This window comes from Dipteris shenzhenensis, chromosome 30 (genome assembly GCF_047967505.1).
Source record: "Dipteris shenzhenensis isolate YYH24624 ecotype China chromosome 30, Dip_SZ_1.0, whole genome shotgun sequence".
Lineage (NCBI taxonomy): Eukaryota > Viridiplantae > Streptophyta > Polypodiopsida > Gleicheniales > Dipteridaceae > Dipteris > Dipteris shenzhenensis.
In genome coordinates this window covers 33,113,548-33,134,659 of record NC_141625.1, presented here as the reverse complement: position 1 = coordinate 33,134,659, position 21,112 = coordinate 33,113,548, and positions in this window count along the sequence as shown.

The window sequence follows — 21,112 nt, the reverse complement described above, 5'->3', positions numbered from 1 at the left end:
ACAATTCTACCACTCTGGTTTGCATTCTTTTGAATTCGTTGAAGTGCTCTATCTTGGCCTTTTGGTGCTATACACCCTCCTTTTTCTTGGACCGATTGCTATTGGATTGTGTTGGAGGGTCGATCTTGGGATATTCAATGGCAATGAGTGCTTGTAGGATTGCCAAGTCATTGTCAAATACTTGACCTTCCAAGGTTGCATTATTAGCTTTTGTTTCCAAATCCTACTCTATGTCAGCACGTATGTCAGCACCGTAGCCTTCTCTTCAAGGTCACTGTCCCATTCGATGCATGTCATGAAGACTGGCATTTCCACTACTTATGATTCATCATCCTAGATTGGTGCTTCTAGTTGTATCATTTGGGATCCACATCTGGCAACATTAGATGTGTTTTTTTACAATTATCTATTATAGCCAACGTCTGTATCTGATTATTGATGTCACTCTGTGTATCCCCTTCTATGGGTTTTAGTGAATTGGTAGGTATAGGGGATGCATGACTCGTGGCAGTAGTGGAAGAAGTGTCTTCAACATTTCTAGGAATAGTGGGTTTCATTTCCGCTGTTCCCAGGTTTATCTTGACAGTAGTTTCTCTATTTTTGATAGTGATCCTATCGGTGCCCCAATCATGGAGTACCGATGCTTCTCGAAGCCATGGTCTTCCCAACAATATCTGGTATGCTGTGGCGCCCTTGGGAAGATCCAAGATAGTAAACTAGAGCATGAATCTTACTCCAGCAATTTTTGTTGACACATTGTCAACAATAATCAATCCCTCTTTCTCATTCATGCCTACACCTCTCACCTGAATATGACTCAAGGACTTATGCTACACTTGTGAACACCTATACTACAACAAGCAATGACATGACTTTAGGTGACCAACACCCTCGAAACTTGCACTTGGTAAACTATAGATAACATACTATAGATAACATTTGGCACTACTGCCACGGAGGTTAGCACTTGAAGTGAAATCGGAGCACATGCTTGCATGTGTGAAAAAGAACCCCCTTCGAAAAACCATTCAAGATACATCCCTTAAGGCAAAGGAGTGGGAAAATGCTTCCAAATGTTACAAGAGGATAATGTTGACTTACAAAATCACATTAATATACTAAACACCCAACATTAACCCTTAATCCCCCCACATCCTATAAAAGCAACATCAACCCCCCTCATTTCTTTCCCCACACTTTTGCTAGCCACTTCCTTCTCCAAATTTTGTTAAGCCTTCATATTTTCCATCTATCTCTAGTTTTCGTCTTCCAACTTCCGTCCATTTCCACCACCACCATCACTTTTTCCATCACCCCCCCTTCCATCTCCATCACCTCCTATCATCTTCCTCCCCACCACCTCCACTTTTTCTATCCATCCCCCATCTCCTCCACTCAAGGTAACCATCCTTTTCCCTCTCCATCTCTCTACCTCTCTCTACACCCCATCCCCCCTTTTCCCCCTCCATCTCCACCTCCCATCTCCTCCACCACCCCCCATCTCCTCCACCATCTCTCTACCTCTCTCTACACCCCATCTCCACTTTTCCCCCTCCATCTCCTCCAACCCCCATCTCCTCCACCCCCCATCTCCATCACCCTCCACTGCACTGTCTCCCTACCCCTCTCTATCACCCACCCCGTCCACTCCACAATCTCTCTACCTCTCTCTACACCCCATCTCCCCTTTTCCCCCTCCACCTCCCCCTCCCATCTCCTCCACCATGCCCCATCTCCATCATCCTCCACTCCACCATCTCTCTACCTCTCTCTATCCCCCACTCCACCATCTCTCTACCTCTCTCTACACCCCATCTCCCCTTTTTCTCCTCCACCCCCCATTTCCTCCCCCCTCCACCTCCATGTCCACCCCCCATCTCCACTATCTCTCTACCTCTCTCTACACCCCATCTCCCCTTTTCCTCCTCCACCCCCTCCACCGTCCCCCCCCCCCCCCCCATCTCCACCCCCCACCTCCACCCTCCACCCCCCTCCCTCTCCTTCCCCCCCTCCCTCAAGTTACTAGTGTTTAATGACAGTAATACTTTGATAATTGATGACAGTATACAAATGTTTCAAAAATCTACGCCAATGTTGTCTCATAATTCCAAAGCTTCATTAGGGAAAAAGGGAGCTCGTTTTGGGGCCCTATAAGAAGTTCGCTATTTTTTGATTTATTTCTCCTAAAAGACCTCAAAAATAGTAAAATACGAAAACGTGGCTCAGAACTATTAGTAAGGACTACAGAACTGTCAGTTCAGAAAGGAATAAGATAATCTTTTGTCTGAGTAACACGATTTTGCATTAAATATCTCCTTAGATTTTTTTTTGTTTACCGAAGATTCTGCATCTCTTTTGTCGACGTGTGTAGGCCTTTCATAAAGAATCCATCACTGAACTTGGTGATTGCAAGTTTTCAATTGTATACTCAAAAAGGCTCTCAAATGACTATACCTATTTCGTCCATTACCACAATGCAAGAATGGAGGTGCTGAATGATATAGGCATATTGTGTTGTTACTATAGGAAATTATTGGAGCCTACAAAAGAAAATATGGATCTGAACCTTCTTCCTATTAAACAAATGAAAGGATTGCTTTCTTGTGGTGTAGCAAAAGGTTTGATTGAGGAAAAAAAATACAAAACAGTCAAACGCAATGTTGTAGAGGACTTTGTATCCAATAATCAAGTTGATGGCACTATAATCCAAGAGGCTCTTGATGTTAGTGGAGTTAGCAGGATGGGATATACTTCAATTTTCCATGTGATATCCTCAACTTTGAAAGATCAAAGGATTAAATGAGTTTTACTACCAAATCCAGCAACCGTGTGAAGGATAAGAGGTCATTTGAATGAAAGTATAGATGAGTTTATTGGACAATATATCCATATTGAAGAAATATTTCATGGTGGTAAAGCAACCACTGTGTATGGCCCTTGGAACAATATATTTGTAGATCTACAACAACTTCAAAGAAGAATGGTCGAGTTTTATGGAATAACATTTGAGGAGTGCAAAGGCATTTTGAAATTTGTTATCAAACTGGATGAGTGTGAGGCTGTAAAGGAAAAGAAAATGGAAAGGGTTACTATTACATTGATGAATGGAGCACTTGATACATCATTAACTGAAGCGAGTTCGAAGTATTTTAGTGTGCAGTCAGAGAAACACATATGGTGGTTAGGCTCATTCCAAGTATGATCATTTTTTGTTTTGTACTTGATTTTGGTCATTGTTTTCAAATCTGTTATAGTAAGACTTTTGTTTTCTATAATCTAGTAGGTGAAGACAAAAGACCATGAAACACTAGATTGGTTGTTTCACCACATGGAAATACCAAGAATAATCGAAAGACAAGTGCAAGGCAAGAATCTCCATGTTGCAGGAAAAGGTGATTTTCAAGTAGAGTGGCACATGGCGAGGGATCTTAAAACACTTAAGTGCATGTGTAACGTTAGTAAAGGAGGCAAACTCAGAGTCTCCTTGTCTTTACTACAAAGAATCAGCTCAAGTTATGGATTCCAAATGGTGGAAGAGAGCACCTAATAGAGATAAAGTTGACCCTGACTTCAAGGCCATTCTGGACATTCCACTATGTAATGTTCACATCTGCACATTGCATGGTCTATGTCGAATTATAGAGAAATTGGTATTTTTGTATATTGGATTTGTTGGAAACTCCGTCCCGAAAAAAATAGAAAGGATGCTCTTCAAGCATTGGAAAAAGTGTTATCCGATATAGGTCTACATGGAGGAGATGTTCAAATCACAAAGGATTTTAAAAAGTCTACCAATGGCAAGGAGGTACCAATCAAGCCCTCTATTGGTGGTGTTAAGGCAAGAATATTCTTGTCTCGACCCAAACACAGTAAGCAAGTAAGGCAAGGTAGAACAGTTTCAAAGATTAATTATGGATTGTGGAAGCAAGTCCATAATGCCGTGGAAGATCATGAGGCAGATGGGGAAGCACGAAATGTGAAGGCAGAGCTGTGGAGGTCTCTTGATCAACCCTTCATGTTCTGTGACAAAGTAACATGGACAAATAGTGATTACAAGAACTTTGAGGAGGCAATTAAACATTTTGGGAAGTCAATGAAAGACGCGTGGACAGCCTGCAATATAACTCACTACATGGTAAGGTTCTGTCTTCTTCTTTTACTTAAGTGTGATCCTCTTTTTTTTATTACTTACTATGCATTCCTATGTCTTACAGCATATTATCTACAACCACCTTCCCTATTTTGTCAAAAAGTATGGATGCCCAGCAATTTGGTCTACCCAAGGCATGGAGAAGTCTCACTACATGGCACATAATGCATTTGTCAGACACACGCAACACTATGGAGGGAGTCAAAAGGCAAATAGTCTGAAGGAAGTCTTCCAATGGTTTTACTGAGGCATACTACAAAGGCTGCATGCTAAAAGAAAAGTTGCTAGCCCCAAAAAGCTTGCTTTTCTTCTAGTTCAAAAGCAAAGATGAAGACAAACTCTAGACAATTCAATGGTAGCAAAGAGACATAGACAATGGAGGGAATCGAAGATATTTAGAAACCATAAATGGACAAGTAAACATGAATAGCAGTTTGTAACTTATTGGTGTTATGTCCACATGTTTTCAAACTCAATTAATAGAATTTTTTTTTGTGGAACAAGTGACTCTTGGTGTTATTCCTATATGATTTGAGACTCCATCAACAGTATTTCTTTTATGAAACATGTGATCTAAACGTAATACAATTTGTTCACAATTTTAATATATTGTTTGTTTAATATTTAATGACACCACTCTATCTATCCCAAGGACTTTGTAGAAATCATTTCATCTTCAACTTATTGTTCATTTATACAAGATCATACCAGACATCAAAGACTTTGTACAAATCAGTTCAACTTCAATATAATGTTTGTGCTATATTTAATGACTAAATCCTATTTCTCCTAGGGCGTGCCGATCAGAACTCTCTTTTTGATCTTGATTGGACTCTTTTTCTTCCTTATTGGCTTGATGTCGATTGTCTGTTTATCAATGCATGCCTCTGTTGCTTGTCTGGGAGGGGTATCCTTTTCTTCAGGTGTCTCCACGTGTTCTTCTTCTTGGATTGTGTCGCCTGATGCAATCATGGGTGGCTCTCAAAACCTTATGAGCTTGTGTTTTCCATAGCCCTCCAGACATTTGGGCTCCTTAACACCACATGCTAATGCATAAGAAGTGTAAGACTAAAAGTAAGAGGCCCTAGAGGCCTGCTTACTCACATAATCCCCAAATATATCTATAGCAGACAATCTCTCTATCAAAATGATCTTTTCCTTTTGCCATGAAAGACAATGTCCACCTCAAACCCTGGACAAACATTTTAAGAAGTAAACAATGGCTTCTCCATTGTTGCTCAACTGCCTATGGCAAATCAAGATCTTAGCACTGCCTAGATCATGAATATAATGAGCTAGGCTTGACAGTTTGCCAAACCCAGCCGGCCTGCTTCAACTTGTTCTCTAGAGGAATGTGTCATCCTCAATTCGTAGCTGCCACATATCAAAAGATTGGAGTGAGACAATACACAACCTACAAAACATTTAAGCAAAAGACAAAGTATTTGATTTGAAGTAACAAGATCGTACCTTCTCATTTTCATCAGCAACAAGCAATTCATCTTTCCAAAGATTTATTCCTCTCCCCTCCAGTCCAGCCTCTTCTTTAAGCTTTTTCGTGTATAGTGGTGAGAGATTCATAGCTTCCTATGTGAGCTGGAAGGCAACTTCACTTGGCTCTTGGAACTTTTCAGCCTCTTTGAAACAAATAGTAAGGGCCTCTGTAGGATCAAAAATTGTTTCCAAAGCCAGTAGTGAATGGTCATCCTCTATGCCGACCTCCTTGTCAAGCCTTGAAGCCTAAGCAATAAGGGAAATGGCATAGTCCTCCCTCAAATTGAACATGCACTCTATATCATGGAGGAAAACATAATCTTTTCCACCAATCAAGACACCTGGAAGCATGGGCACTGCATAGTTGCTGCTCTAAACATCAAAATCTTCAACTGGCTATGCTGCGCTAAGAGTTTTTATCCTTAGTTGAACAAGGTCAAGAGCAACCACTTGCAGCCCCTCATCCTGGAGGTTGATATCTTCTTCTTGCTCTGCCATTTCTGTTACCAAAGGAACATCCTCTTTTTCCTCTACTTCAGATGTGTCTTCTTCTTCAGCCTCCTGCCCTTGTTCATCCAGAGAGTCCTGACTGAAGACAATGTACATAAGGAATGCCATGGTTTCCTCAAGCACTCTGCACTTTCTGGTGTGCAAGTTACAGTTGAATCTATATTGATCAGGTAGGCTATCAAATCTTCTATTCACATGGTACCTCAGCCTGTCAATGGAGACAATATGATTTATATGCACAAAAACCTTTTCACCTTCCACAATTCTTCCTACCTCTATCAGTTGTTTGAAGGTATCCCAATGGTCTGAAAGAAAATCTTTGTAATGCTCCAGTATAGAGATCATAGTGAACTCCATGTTGAAAATACTGTGGTATATGTGGAAGTTCCTCTGAGCCTTGCATTTGTGACAAAACTCAAATAGGAGCAAATCTGGAGATTTGTCCTCTTCTGGTTCCTTTTATTTTGAGATAGAAGACTCAGCATTCTGCTCCAGTCTCTTCTTTTTGCGTGTTCCAAAATTTATATACATTGAATTATATATGCTGACATATGCAATGAGGGAATGCATAGGATATCACCAGATAAATCCCTTCATGAGCTCTCATGACTCACCTGGTGATTGCTATGGTCTAATTATAGTAGCAAAAAAGTCCAGCTTCCTCTTGAAAGGAGGGGTCTGGGAGTCAACTATTCTAAAGCAAAAACATTTCTCATCATCAAGGAAGAATTCCATAGGGCCAAAGATAGCAAAACAATGAGGTAGAAGTGAGAACCAAAAGAGACACAAGAATTTGTAGGAAAACACGATGTAGGACCATTTGGAAAATATCAAGCACTCTCCTAGCATTTTGTTGCAAATTTTCCAATTCTGTTGATATCCATGTCAAATCAAATGCAAGGATCATCTCACAGATTCCTAGATTGTATGAGTTGATATGCAAGAGAAAGGCTAGAGCTGAGTGAAGCTTTTCATGAGGAATGTGTCAACAACAGGAATTTGCATCAAAATGCGATATGGGCTATCTAGATATGGATAAAGCACTCTCCTCGCATTTTGTTACAAACTTCTAGGTTCTATTCATATCCATCTCCAATCAAATTCTTGGGTGATCTACCACATTCTTGGACAATATAAATTGATTATGTAACAAGAAGGGTGGAGCTGAGTGAAGATATTTGGACATCAAGAATTCAATGGATGGAAGAAATATATGTCAAAAAACATTGAAAAGAATCTAGAATTCTGACCTTTCTTTTCCTTTTCCATGCTGTTGGGTGGTGAATCTCCTGCTCTTTCCCAAACTTGAACTGCAGCCTTGGTAACCTAGAGATCTGGCAGTGGTAGTAGTCTTCAGGCAGGTTGCAGTCTGGATGGAGTGTGCTAGGTAGGAAGGGATCAGAGAGGGAAGGAAAAGGATGATGGGAGGGTGCTGGCAGGGATGAAAGATTGGGAGGCAGGGGAGGGAAGAGTGGTTGTGGAATTGATTATGAAATCATGAATGGCACAAGTTCCAAGGCATAAAGTGTCCCTTTCACATGTGCTAAGTTTCAAACTCCAAGAGATCTGGGTCCCATCCACACGTGTGAAAAACGACTCCATTCCACACGTGTGGGATTTAGTAGCTACCTTGTTTGTATTTTGCACTTATGTTTTCCCTCCTGTTTAATCTATCTTGTCTCAGCCCTCTAGTCTCAGCTCTCTTGCCTCCCTACCTCCCTACTCTGCAACATCAGCATCCGGACCAATAGCATAAGTTCATCCCCAACATAGGGTACTCATCAGTAGCACAGCACACCTACAGATAGCTTTCAGGTTAGTATTAATGGGTTCTTCCCTTAGTCTCTGCAATCTTCTTGCCTTCCATGGAAACAATCCATCCTACATGGACATGCATAGACTCAATCCATATTTTATTTATTTGTAAAGACAGAGAAATCACGGTAGGAATGCATATTTTCAAGTGTGATAATTGCATGTGAGGGTAAAATTGTACTTATGGGTTCTTCCTTCAGTCTGTGCACACTTCTTGCCTTCCATAGACTCAATCCATCCTGCATGGACATGCAAACACCTTCAAATGACTGAAGGCATATTCCAGCATGCTGCCTCATGAATTTTCAGGGAAATGCGAGGAGAAGGCCTTAGGAATTTCAAACAGCCGAAATCGCATTTTGTTGTGAATATTGAACTATCATTCACCCCTATCATTCTGGTTTTGTGACTTTCATAGTTGTCCATGGCTGTACTCTCCTTGCATAAACTCCATTCATATTGTATTTAGTTGTCAAGACAAAGAAATCACTGTAGGAATGCACCAGCATGTCACTTCAGGTATTTGCTAGAAAACGTGATTTCGAGCTGTTAGGAATTTCAAACTGTCCATATCGCGTTTTATTGCAAAATTTTCAATGTTGCTTCATCCACCCCTATGATTGTCCTTTTGTGTCATACCATGTTCTCCATGGCTGTAATCTCTTTCCATTGCTTTGTATGCAGTTTGTTAGAGTGATGGCAAGGACCAAGTCAACTGCAAGGAAAGCTGGCAAAGGGCCAGGGCTTGCAGCAATAGCAGCTGGGGCATGTACCAAGAAATTTAGTGTGCCTCCAAAGGGAAGAGTTGCACATGGCAGGAAGGGTAAGCCAATGAGCCTGCTCCAGCAAAAGGCCAAGAGATTGACAGGAAGCAACAGAAAGCTATAGCCTTTGCAATCCCCAAGGCACCTTTTCAAAGACTGGTGAAAGACATATGTGATAGTTGGCACCTTGGGTTCATGTGGAACAGGACTGCCATTCTTTCCTTACAGGAAATGGCAGAGGATTACTTGGAAAAATATTTTGAAGATGCAATGTTGGTAGCAGCCCATGCTCACAGGGTGACTGTGATGGCCAAAGTCTTCAACACTTTGTCCAGAGTGAGATGGAGGTATGACAAGCTTGTTCATCCTGTGGAATGGCAGGACATAAAGATGAGAGACATATTATTAATTCCACCTACAAGGAAGTCGAAGGTAGATGAGGTTAAGGTTGTTGAAGTAACCCACTCAAAGAACACCATAGGGAAGGCTGCTTATGAGGAGTCACTAAAGCATCAAATAAAAGAACCAAAATCTATTATAGATGTGGAGACTGGAAAGAGGGAGCTACAGATACAAAGAAGGTTGCAGGAGCTGGGCCCTAATATAGTTGTCCATATTGAGGATGAATCTTCAGTGAATGATTTTGACTTGACAAAATCATGCTTGGCAGCATTGGCTCATAAGAATGAGTATTGCTCAGATACTATCATTCTTGCAATGCTCTAGTAAGTGTCTATTATTTTATATTTTTTTGCAAAACAATCCTCCTTGTACCTCCTTTATACCCTACCCTAATTATTTTTTGGTCCCATGCAGCATGATGAGAAGCTGGCTTCACCCCTCTGTACAGCATATAGTCCATATTATTGATCCTGCCATTTCTTCCAAGTTAAGAGATGCAAAGGAAACTCCCATCGGTATTTCCAATAGGTTTAGACACTGCAATTTTGAAGTTATCGATGTTTTGCTACTTCCATACCATAACAGGTGTGTGGGTTATTGCTTCTTTTGGGATTCTTCTTTAAGATTGAGAACTCTTGTAGCCTTTGATTTCTTAATGCTTTTTTCTTTACGCAGTGACCACTGGAGTTTTATTTCTATTGACATCCAGCAGAAGCAATGCTTTATATTCAACTATCTTAAAAACACACACAGAGACCTGAAATTGTAAGTGGCGTGTGTGCTTTTTAACTTAAAACTTCATTATTTTGATTTCATACTAACTAAATTATATGTATTGCAGTTGTATTAGAAGGCTTCTAGATGCATGGGATCACTTTCCTCCTAATGTCTCTCTTTTGGACTCAATAGAGCCAATAAATCTAGAGGTAAAAATTCATTCCCTCTACTGATGTCTATTTCATGCTATGCCTTTGAACTTATTAAATAATTTTGTTTTGTTCAGATGTTAACAGTTTCTAACATATCTTTCCAACTGTACAGACATCACAACAAGATGATTCAAGTAGCTATAGATGGAGAGTGCTGATCAGTGCCAAATATCTACTTTCAAGCTATTTGAGAAAGAACAGCCAGACCTTGTAAGAAAAAATAATTTTCATTTAGCTTCAAGATAATTGATAGTGGTACAAAGTGTTCTGAATCATCATATGCCATTGCAGATGAAAGAAGATAGCTTCAGCTCAAACTATGTATATAATTTCAGAGCTGATACAATTTGGAAGTTTTTGAGCTATGCCTCTCCCAAGCTTATTGTACCAGCTACTATCGAGTTGGGTGAGAGCTCTAAAGTACGAGAAGGTGTCATACACCTTGATGACACACATGAAGCTGATGTGGTGCCATAGGAACAAGGACCTAGTGCTGATGAGGAGAAGACATAGGAACAAGGACCTGCTGTTGATGTTGTTGAGAAGAAGATGGAGCAGCAACAAACAGATGCTCCAGCGGTAGTAGAGGAGACAATGGAGCAGCACTAACATACTATACAGGACAGGATGGAGCAGCAGAAAATATATTCTTCAAAAAATGATGATACGGAGAGCTTGGACCATGTAGAGCAGCCTCTGGATCAAGCTCTGGATAAATAAAAAATGGTTGTCAAGAATATGTTCTACATGTACAATTAAACACTTTTGTACAAAATTTTACTTTATTGAATACAATACCTTTGTTTATGGAGTCTGTGTTATCTCAATTTTCAAATTTTCAATGTCTTTGCATTTTATTGAGCTCTCTCTTCTTTTGAGCACCTGCAAAAAAGCAATATGAATCAATAGGGTAAAGTAAACTAATAGCAGTGCTTAATGAGACTAGGATAAATCAGATGGTGTACCTTTTTATTGTTGTAGATAAATAAAAAGTCGTTTGAAATAGAACCTTCTATCTCAAATAGAATGTCATTGCGCAATTGTCTCATACGATGAAGGATATAAATCTGAAATAAAACAACACAAGAATGTCAATAAGCAAAGAAAGAAAGCTTCATCTTTAAAATCCATACACCTCGTAAAGAAAAAAACCACAATAGAAAAATATACAATTAGGCCTGTGTTGCGGAAGATCATTTGGATAGTCTCGCAAGACAAGTTCTTTATGCATGTACACATGCTGAATCAAAACTTCTTTCACCGATATCTTCCCTCTGGTGATTTTAAAATCTCATACTCTTCCCTTCCATGACACCAAGAAAATGTTTTTTGTCTGGGGTCTTTTTCTTTTGCTAGGTTGCATGAGCACCCATGCTCCTTTCGCTAATGGAAGACTTGACAAACTCATAGCTCAATGGATACTTGAATAACACGATTGCGCATTGGTTGTGGCAATGGCTACTTGTAGAATGCCATCCCAAGTTTTCACTTGCAAACCGAATAGACACAAAGTTGGATGATGAGAGCTTGAGTGGCATTTCATGCTACAAAGAAGATGTAGACTTTGTAAACGTACATCTTTGAAATGTACTATGGTCTATGCTACTTATTAGTAGCACACTTTAAGATAGCTCCATCTGGCTTCAATTGTTCATGTGTTCGTGTTCTCTTCATCGTTCGCAGCTCCTACTTCGTCATGTTCTCCCTTGGCGTGTCTTGATGCTGAGAAAAAATGGGTTATTTCTATCCCAATCAAACAAGCATATCTTGCCACAATGTCTAGCAAGCCTTGAACTGTGAAGCAGTGCCATCTGACCACACCCAATGTCGTTTAATTATCACACCTTGTTCCTTCAACCATTGAAAGTGTAACTTGACGCAATGTTGCACAACCAACTATCATCTGAAATGAAAAAGTATATAGTATTGATGAGTTCCTATAGTACGTTATGTGAACAAATATGGCAATCTATGTAAAATGCCAATATATAGATAGATCTCATTATGCTCTTTAAAAGTATAGTTTTTAGCAAAGTCTACTAGGGAGTTATGAATACAGTCCTTGAACTATTGTGCCTGCTGCTGAGCGATGAAATTGTGAGTAATGAAGAGGTTGAGCTTCCTTTTCAACAATTTAAGGAACTCCAAACATTGCATCTCCTTGTTCACGAGAGCTTTCCTTTTCTTTTTGTTTCCGTGTTTGTCCACAGTCTCCACATAGTCAAATAGCTTCATAGTCATATTTTTCCCTCTCTTTCTTATCTCCAAAGGGCAGCATTTCAATTTCTTGACAACACAGCTTTTGCATTTTCCCATCAAGCACTTTCTATGATGGAAGGATTTGTCTTCCTTCTCGGCAAACTATAGACTCCCACAACTGTGTGACACCATTGAACGTATGAACTCCACATGTACATGTCATGCTTTTACCATCTCCTGCACAGACCTCACATCTGCATTTACCATCTCCTGCACAGGCCTCACATCTGCTTTTACCATCTCTTGCACTTACATCTGAACTGCTTTTAGCATCTCCTGCATAGCCTCACAACTACATTTACATAAGGGGTATGTTATTTACTAAAGAAGGCAATGGCATTCTAAAGAATCATACATGGGAGATGTTATAACCACCAAGCTCAAGATATGAGGATGACTACTAGATAGATACAAGAAATTTTGGTTGGAAAAGGGAACGCTCAATACAGAGTTTGATGATAATTTGGTCCCAATCACACAAACTAATAGCTTCCAATTGTTACTACCTACTACTTTGCATTCTTAAATGGAGACTTATAAGAAGAGGCATCCATGAAGAAGTCTTAAAGTTTTGTGCACTCACCTCATATGCTTTCAAGCAAGTCCATGGGCCTTTGTGCAACGAAATTGATAGCTATTTCAAGAACTAAGGGCTCCCTATAGCTAAATTGGACCACAAGGTGTATGTAGTGAAAAAACGATGGTTCGCCCATAATCATAGCATTAGATCAATCTTTGCAACTATCGTGAAATACAAGGGTAGCAAACTAAGAATGGTAGTTTTTTGAATGACACCATGTACACAGAGTCTATGCTCATGGTCAATTTCTATCTAAATATTCAATTCTATCTTCACTAACATCATTCATACACGATAACTTGTACATTTAAAAGTTATTAGCTTTCAATTAAGATAACTATTATGGCAAAAATGCAGATTTATCGAGATGGGCAAGCACTGATTAGGATTTCAAATCCGAACCTAAAGACTCTCAGTCTTAAATTGATGATACAAAGGCCCATTTTTTATAGTATTAGAATGTAGTTATGCCTTACAATAACTCAGGAGGAGATGAGCTTTGTGCACTCCCCTCGATTCTCTGGCTATCCAAATGTAACAAGTCACTTTTTGATGTAGTTTGTCTCATAGACCCATGAGGCCTTCTACAGACGTCTCTCTCTCTCTCTCTCTCTCTATCTCTCTCTCACACACACACACACAAACACATTTTTTGTGTGAAATCTCTCTTTTTTTCTCAATGAAAGCTCTCTCAAAAACTCTCTCTCTCTCTCTCTCTCTCTCTCTCTCACACACACACACACACACACACACACTTTTTTTTAAAGTGAAAAATCTCTCTCTCTCTCTCTCTCTCTCTCTCTCTCACACACACACATACTTTGTCTTTTTTTTTGTGAGAAGAAATCTTTTATTGCTGTAAAATAATTACATTCATAGTTACTTCAAAAATGGAGTAACTATTACTCAACTAAAGATCTCAGTATAAGCTGTATACACATCCTGATCAATCAAACGAGTTTGAACACAATCATAGAATGATTGCTGTAGAGATCATTTGAGGATGAAAAAAGTGGATCACCAAAGACTCTATTATTTCTATCCATCCATAAAGTCCATAGTGCCTGGTAGCGTACCCATACAAAAAATAAGTCAAAACCCTGTCTCGTTGGATGAAAACAAAACAACCAGAACAACCTACCAAATGTAACAGTAAGAAATCTCGCTCGAAGCCTCTGTCAGATGAGAGCGATGAAATCACAAGTATGTGGACATAACCAAAAGATGTGCAGCACAGATTCAGTAGGGTGTAAGCATCTGTGACAAACAGCCGGAGCAATATGTCTATGTGCAAGTAGCTGACTAGATGGAAAAATGCCAAGCAGGACTTGCCAAAGGAAAAGCTGTTGTCGAAGAGGGACTTTGTAATGCCAAAGGATACGCAGCCTTTTTCTCCACCACTTAAGTGGGCGATCCATATGCCAAACAGGATTTGCTATTTCAAAAATCCAAGGCGGAAACAATAGCACTTTATACAGTGATGGCACTGTGATATGTGAGAGCTTCAAGGGACGGGCTGAAGAGGAGGAAGAGCATAAAATCCAATCCTCAAGCCTATTCTGAAGTTCCAAGCGAGGTACCAGCAAAAACGGTTGAAGCATTGCTGAAATCCTATGCCTTAAAGGATGATAATGAGCTCCCAAACCGTATTTGCTGGCAGCCATAGAAAAAGATAAGAGTGTGCCATCATCTTGAAGTACATCCGCCACAAATGTAATGCCTTTAAACGAGAGAAAATAAGAACGTCTTGGTTCTTGAATGGCCAAAGAAGGGTGGAATACTTTAGACCAATAAAGATTCTCAACCCTCAAAGAGTTTCCCGACAAAGAATCTCGACCATGCCATTCCAAGTGGGATAAGATATGTTTCCAATCGAGAAGCAGGCGAGAAACAAAAGGGTCTGATCTTGCCTTGGATAGAGCCAAATATGAAATCCCAGTGAGTAGGCTGCCAATGCCCAAAGGCAGAAGTATGAATATGTAATAAGAGAGAGTGGATCATAAACTGCAACATCATTTTTCCTCTATGAGCAAGTAAATGCATTTGAATATTGAGAATGTTCAGACCCCCGTGCATCTTTGGAGAACAGAGACGATGCATAGAGAGTAATCTGAGACTTTTCTTGCCATTTTTTGCACACCAGAAAATTTCCATGATAGCTGACATAAAGGAATTCAGCTCTGCCTTAGTGAACATAATGAGAGGCAGATAAAATTGTATGTATGCTATCAAAATGGATTGTGCGATTCGCAAACGAACATGCAGTGGCCAAGTTGCAAGCTTCTAATATTCAAGTTTTGCCCTCAACTTTGTCAACACCCAATCAATTTGTTGGAAACGGGATAGCCAAGATGTCGAATAAATTGAGAAGCAGGGACAATTTCCCTAGGCCACAAAAGACTGTGCCATTCCTGTTCATGCAACAGCAACAATTTTGATTTCTGAAAATTTACCCGAAGACCAGCAGCCAATCCATATGTAGAAAGAGCCTGCATAATCATGGACAGATCACTCCGAGTATTTTTTGGGGTAAAGAATGAATCATCAGCATATGCCTGAGCGATTATGCTGTGACTGCCAGCAATCTCCAAACCATGCAACTGGTCAATGTCCAAAAGGTGGTCCAGATATTGAAGCATTGGATGAGTGGCTATGGCAAAAAGTAAAGCACTACATCCTTGCCTAACAGAACAACCAAGAGTCCAGGATGGAGAAATATCCCCAAAAGTATGTAGGCAACTTCACTATCTTGATATAACCAACAAGTGATGACTTGTTGCATTTTTGTGCCAAATCCCAATGCCTGCATAGTTGATGAAATAAAATCCCACTTAACAGTATCAAAGGCTTTGGCAATATCAACTTGCAATAATAAAACATCCTGCTACATGTATTTGGCATATTCAATTCCAACATAGGCATTAGCAATGTTATCTGTGGTGATATGCCTACACGGGACAAAACCATATTGAGCAGGATGCAACCCATCATGTAAAAACCCTTTTAGCCGATCGACAATCATTTTTGTAGTGACTTTGTAAAAGACTGGCATAAGGGTGATAGGTCTCCAGTCTGCCAAAGATTCACAAATTTGTTTTTTTGGAAGGAGTTTAACAAGACCTCTCTTCCATGTGTCTGGCATTTTCTGATTTTGCCATGCAGCATTCACCATATGTAGCAATGTATGCTTCAAAAGAGGCCAATATTCTAGAAAAAACTCAACTGTAAGACCATCCCATCCTGGAGATTTCCATCTGCCGCAAGATTTGATTGCATCTAATAGTTCTCTCTCAGTAAAAGATTCCTCGAATTCCAAAGCTTGAGTAGTGGAAATAATGGGAGAAACATGCTGCAGCAGTAAATTTCTTGCAATCAAAGCTTGCTGTGAGGGAGGAACTGTAGAACCAAATTGTTGAGAGAAATGATGCACACAAACAGAAGCAAGCTATGACCGCGAGGTGGTCCATGATCCATCAGGCATAAGCACCCTGCAAAAAACTATTTTTCATCTCCTCTAATGCAAGATTTTGAAAAATTCTTTGAAAGAGAACCTTTATCTGAAAAGGCTCTTTGTCTGGCTCTAGTCTCCCATTTAGCCAGTTTTCTGTGATCATTAAGTTTAAGACAATGTCTGGCCTGGCATAGTGTTGTTTGCTCATGCAGGGACAACGAACGAAGATGGCTGAGTTCAGTGAGATCCTGACAAGTGAGTTTGGCCTGAGCAATACTTTCCCTCGGAGTCTTCATGTAGGACTTGCCATAACCTCTTATCACAACTTGCATTTTGGAAACAAAAGAATCCCAGGCATCATCAATATGAATATGGCTGCGAGAAGACAGAGAATGAGATGCTTCAGTAACCATGGCCTTGAAAGCATCATGTTGCAAGTAGCTATTGTTCACGATCAGATGTCACCTTTGTGGCAATCTATCATCTGGCATATCGTGAAAGGATAACCGCAACCATAGAGGTGCATGATCAAAATGCACAAAGGCATAGTCAATCCACATTTTGCATGTAAAATCCCCATTTTGTTGCGGAGCTACACTATACCATCGATCCAGACGTGCCTGATAAGAAGAAAGAGCATTATGTTGGAATGTGTATCCAAGTGACAAAGGCTGCAATTCCTTCCAAAGGTCCACCAAATCCAAATGCATCAATAATTGAGACCATGCATGCCTTTCAGGGATTAACATATGAGTATGTCTGGAGGTATTGTCACCCTGTTGAGGAGCATTATTGAAATCCCCACATATAAAGGCATGATATCTCCATGGATATTGTTGCATGGCATCCCAAATTTCATTTCTTTCTCTAGAGAATTGAGGTGCATAAACAGAGGCAAATTCAAACACCTCTCCTCGAATAATGCATTGAAGAACAAGCCATCTACCTTTGTTGGCATTTAGGGCAATAACGGATTGAAGCTCATGTTTGATCAAAATGACCACCCCTGAGAAAGATTGCTCTCCAGCATAGAAAATGTCATAGCCACAGTAGTGTCCTGTCTTTTCGGCATAGACATGTTGATTGTATTCTTGTAATACCACTATGTCAGGCTGAAATCTATTGATGTACAGCCACACTGTTTTCCATTTCCTACTATCACACATCCCCTGGACATTGAGTGTAAAGCATTTGATATGAGCAGTCATATTTACAGAGATTTATAGCAATATAACAACTATGTACAACAGCAAATTTCATGATGTCAGCCCTGCATTTCTATCTCAAGGTCAATGCTTCTCCCCTAAGAAGAAATATCCACCTGAGGAGTAGCAACCTCTTCTTCAGGGAAGAGTGTTCTGCTAGCTGTCACTGCAGCCCATGTGATCCTAATTCCTGTATTGACCTCTGGGGTGTTTCCACTAGAAGACGCACCATTCCAAGTGTGAGGGGGGGGAAGCCTTCTAGCGCAAGTAACTTTTCTTAAACTTTGCCAACCATCGGTTGGAGGTTTCTATCCTTTTGCCGAGGGTTGAATAGCAGGAGGTGAATGTGAAGAAACATTCCCATTTGAAACCACTAGAGCTTTGCCTTTATCTTGAATTCCAGCAAACTGTCTACTACCTTTGTTTTTATTTGCAATAGTAGTAGGAGCATCTTTATTGGGCATTTGAACCGGCAAAGCAGTAGGAGGCATTTTATGCTGATTCACTGGACAATGTGAAGCCATGTGTTCAAATTTTTTGCAGTCAAAACAAGCCCCTGTAAATAATCCCCATTTCAGATTGTAAAAGGCACTTCCCATGTCCACATTATTCACCGTGACTGAATAAGAGTTAGGTGTGGGATTATCAGTATCCCAAAGAATGCAAAATCGATTTGAGTTTCCATTAGGCTGTGGTGGGCAGACCACTTTGCCTAAAGAAGCTGCAATTTAGGCAAGAGTGATGCCATGCATTGTGGGAAGTCTACAACTTCAACCCAGACGAGGCATCTATGTCGGATTAAAGCCTGATAATCCCTTGTGGGAGACCATGGCAATACATGCACCATTTGCTGCCCAAAAAAAAGAGGCGAATGTTCCAAAAGCATTTGTCTGTGTAGCTCATCCACCATAATAACCTCAAAAAAACCCTTGGCTGCATAGTGCACTTTGCGAACAAACGAGCCAGCCAGTGTGCAAGTCAACCAGTTGCCTATCTCTGCAGCAAGTGGCATCCGGCTTGGAAAAAATAAAATGACTGCATTTTTAGCATATTCTCTGACAGGATCCACAATTTCATCTACTTCCACCATGAGGCCAATAGATGGAACCGAGTCTTTCCACTCTTTCCTTGTGTCTGCAAATCCTTCATGCATGACATCATAGACCAGTTGGGCCTCGAGAGTATCATGTACCGAGCCATGCCGACCCTTAGCCTGCTTTTGCTTCTTGCAGTGAACCAAACGTTCCTTTTGAAATGTCTTTTCATAGGAATATTCAGCCATAGCTTTGTAAAAAGTGAAACTCCGAAAGGAGATACCTGTAAAGTGGGATTGGAGGAAAGAAACCAGTCCCAAAAAAAGCCCACAGGAAACCCACGGAGAAGAGAGAAAGAGTATACATGTAAAGAGAAAGAAGGGAAAAAGGGATGTAGAGGTCGAGATAGGATAGAAAACAGTTTTGTAGAGGAAGAAAGGAGAAAAAACCAGTAAAAAACCCCAGATGAACTATATTTGAGAGGAAAATGGAAGATTTCGACGATGGGAAAGGTGTAGCAGACCCAGAGACTGAAGAGGGGAGAAACGGGAGTGAAGGCCTTCAAGATCAGTGCGCAGCTGTAGTCCGGAGGCAGAACCCTGCGTGGAAAACAGTCCAGAAACCAGATATGATGTGGGAGCAGCAGACTGCAACAGACGAAATGGTCCGTACAGCTGTACGGAAGCTGTACGAAAATATGACAGGCTGTACGGCGGCTGATGACTGCTCCAAAAGGCCAATTTCAGGGCGTTAATGCAGCGCAGCAGGGTGCTGATAATCACGGGCTGGTTGCCGGGGACTTTGGAGCTTATCTGCAAGGCGTCTCCACTCCTCTCTTCTCTCTCTCTCTCTCACACTCTCTCTCTCTCTCTCTCTCTCTCTCACACACACACACACAAAATCACTTTTTTAAAAAGTGAAATCTCTCCTGCACGCACGCACATGTACGTGTGTGCACGTCCCCTCCCATTCATACCCATTGCATTCATGTCACACTTTCTCCAAAGTGAATTCCCCCATTATTCTTCCGATGTACCTCTTGAGGTTGGTCTATAATTCCTAGAATTTTAGACATCAAGAGACAAACAATTCCCATACCCTTGTTAAGACCTCAAGGTTTTGTTGCTGTTAAAAATATCTCAATGCCTATCTTAAGATACCCTCCACCACAGCTACAGCTTCAGGCTGCCAAAATCAAATTTGGTGTATAAAGCACTAAGAAATTCCATCGTTTGACTCCACTGTATATTATCAATAGTTTATATTGCACGCCCATGATTGTGACCTTGTTCTTATCTATGACCTTGTTCTTATCTATACCTAAGCCACACTCACTTTGTAGGCAAAAGTTACATTTCAAGTAGGTTCAACTAATAGATACATTTTATCGTGAGGAAAAACCATTAAGTTATCATATTCAACACAAGTGCCACAATGAAAGGCTCCACCATACGATAATTCCTGCAAATCTTATATCTTAAGTACTTGAACGAATTAGCAGTCAGAACAATAAATGCAAATTGTGCTCATTCGTCCAAATTATAATTTACAAATAATCTCACCCTCTAGCACTAACAATTTGAGCATATTCCCTATGAAATACTAAATGGGCCTTCACCACACTGCATTTTGTAGGTTGTTCCATAATTATCTGTCAAAAGCAAAGACTTCCTATTCATGATCCATGCTTGTAATGCAAATTGTTGGAGCAACCTTCAATGTCAATCGCTCATTTATTGACAATATAGCTGTAACAGATCCCACCAAAGGAGTCCTCAACCATTTACAAATTACACTTTTGATAGAACGAGCCAACTAAATTGTTTAAGAATCACGTGAACTCCCGTCTGCTCATCCTATGTACTTAACATGCACAATCATGTTGTTGCATGCCTCCCTTAAAACCACGTGGAATACCACTCCTTTCAAATATCTGATCTTTGAAAGGCTGCAATCGTTCATTTAGCACGACAATGGCTTTGCAATTCCTTTCACTATGCCAAAAACAAACTACAGAATATAACAAACCATGACAACCAGTACAAGTAATTATAGGGCCCGCACGTGCACGAGAGAGAGAGAGAGAGAGAGAGAGAGAGAGAGAGAGAGAGAGATCATACGGCTTACACACATGTATGGACTTGCATGTGCACAGACATCCCAGGGGGATGCATGTGCATGCATACGCCTGACAAAAGAACTGGTTTCTTCACGAGTATGAAAGGCTTAGTGTAAAAGTCTGTCAAAAGTACCTGCAGGGTTGTGCCCATATGTATGTAAACAGACCAAAATATCATAACTCCATTTTTCCTTCAGAGGGGAAAGGGAATATTCAGCCATTACCAAGATAAAGCAGAGAGCAAAGCGCTTTTTCTGAAGAGTATTCATAAGCTCCTTTTACCTTAACATTTCTCACGCCTCACAATTGCCCATTCCAACACACAGGGTAGTCGCATCACAAGAGAGCCCACAGAAAAGGATTCTATTTCTCACAAACAACAAATTTAGGTGGAAACGCT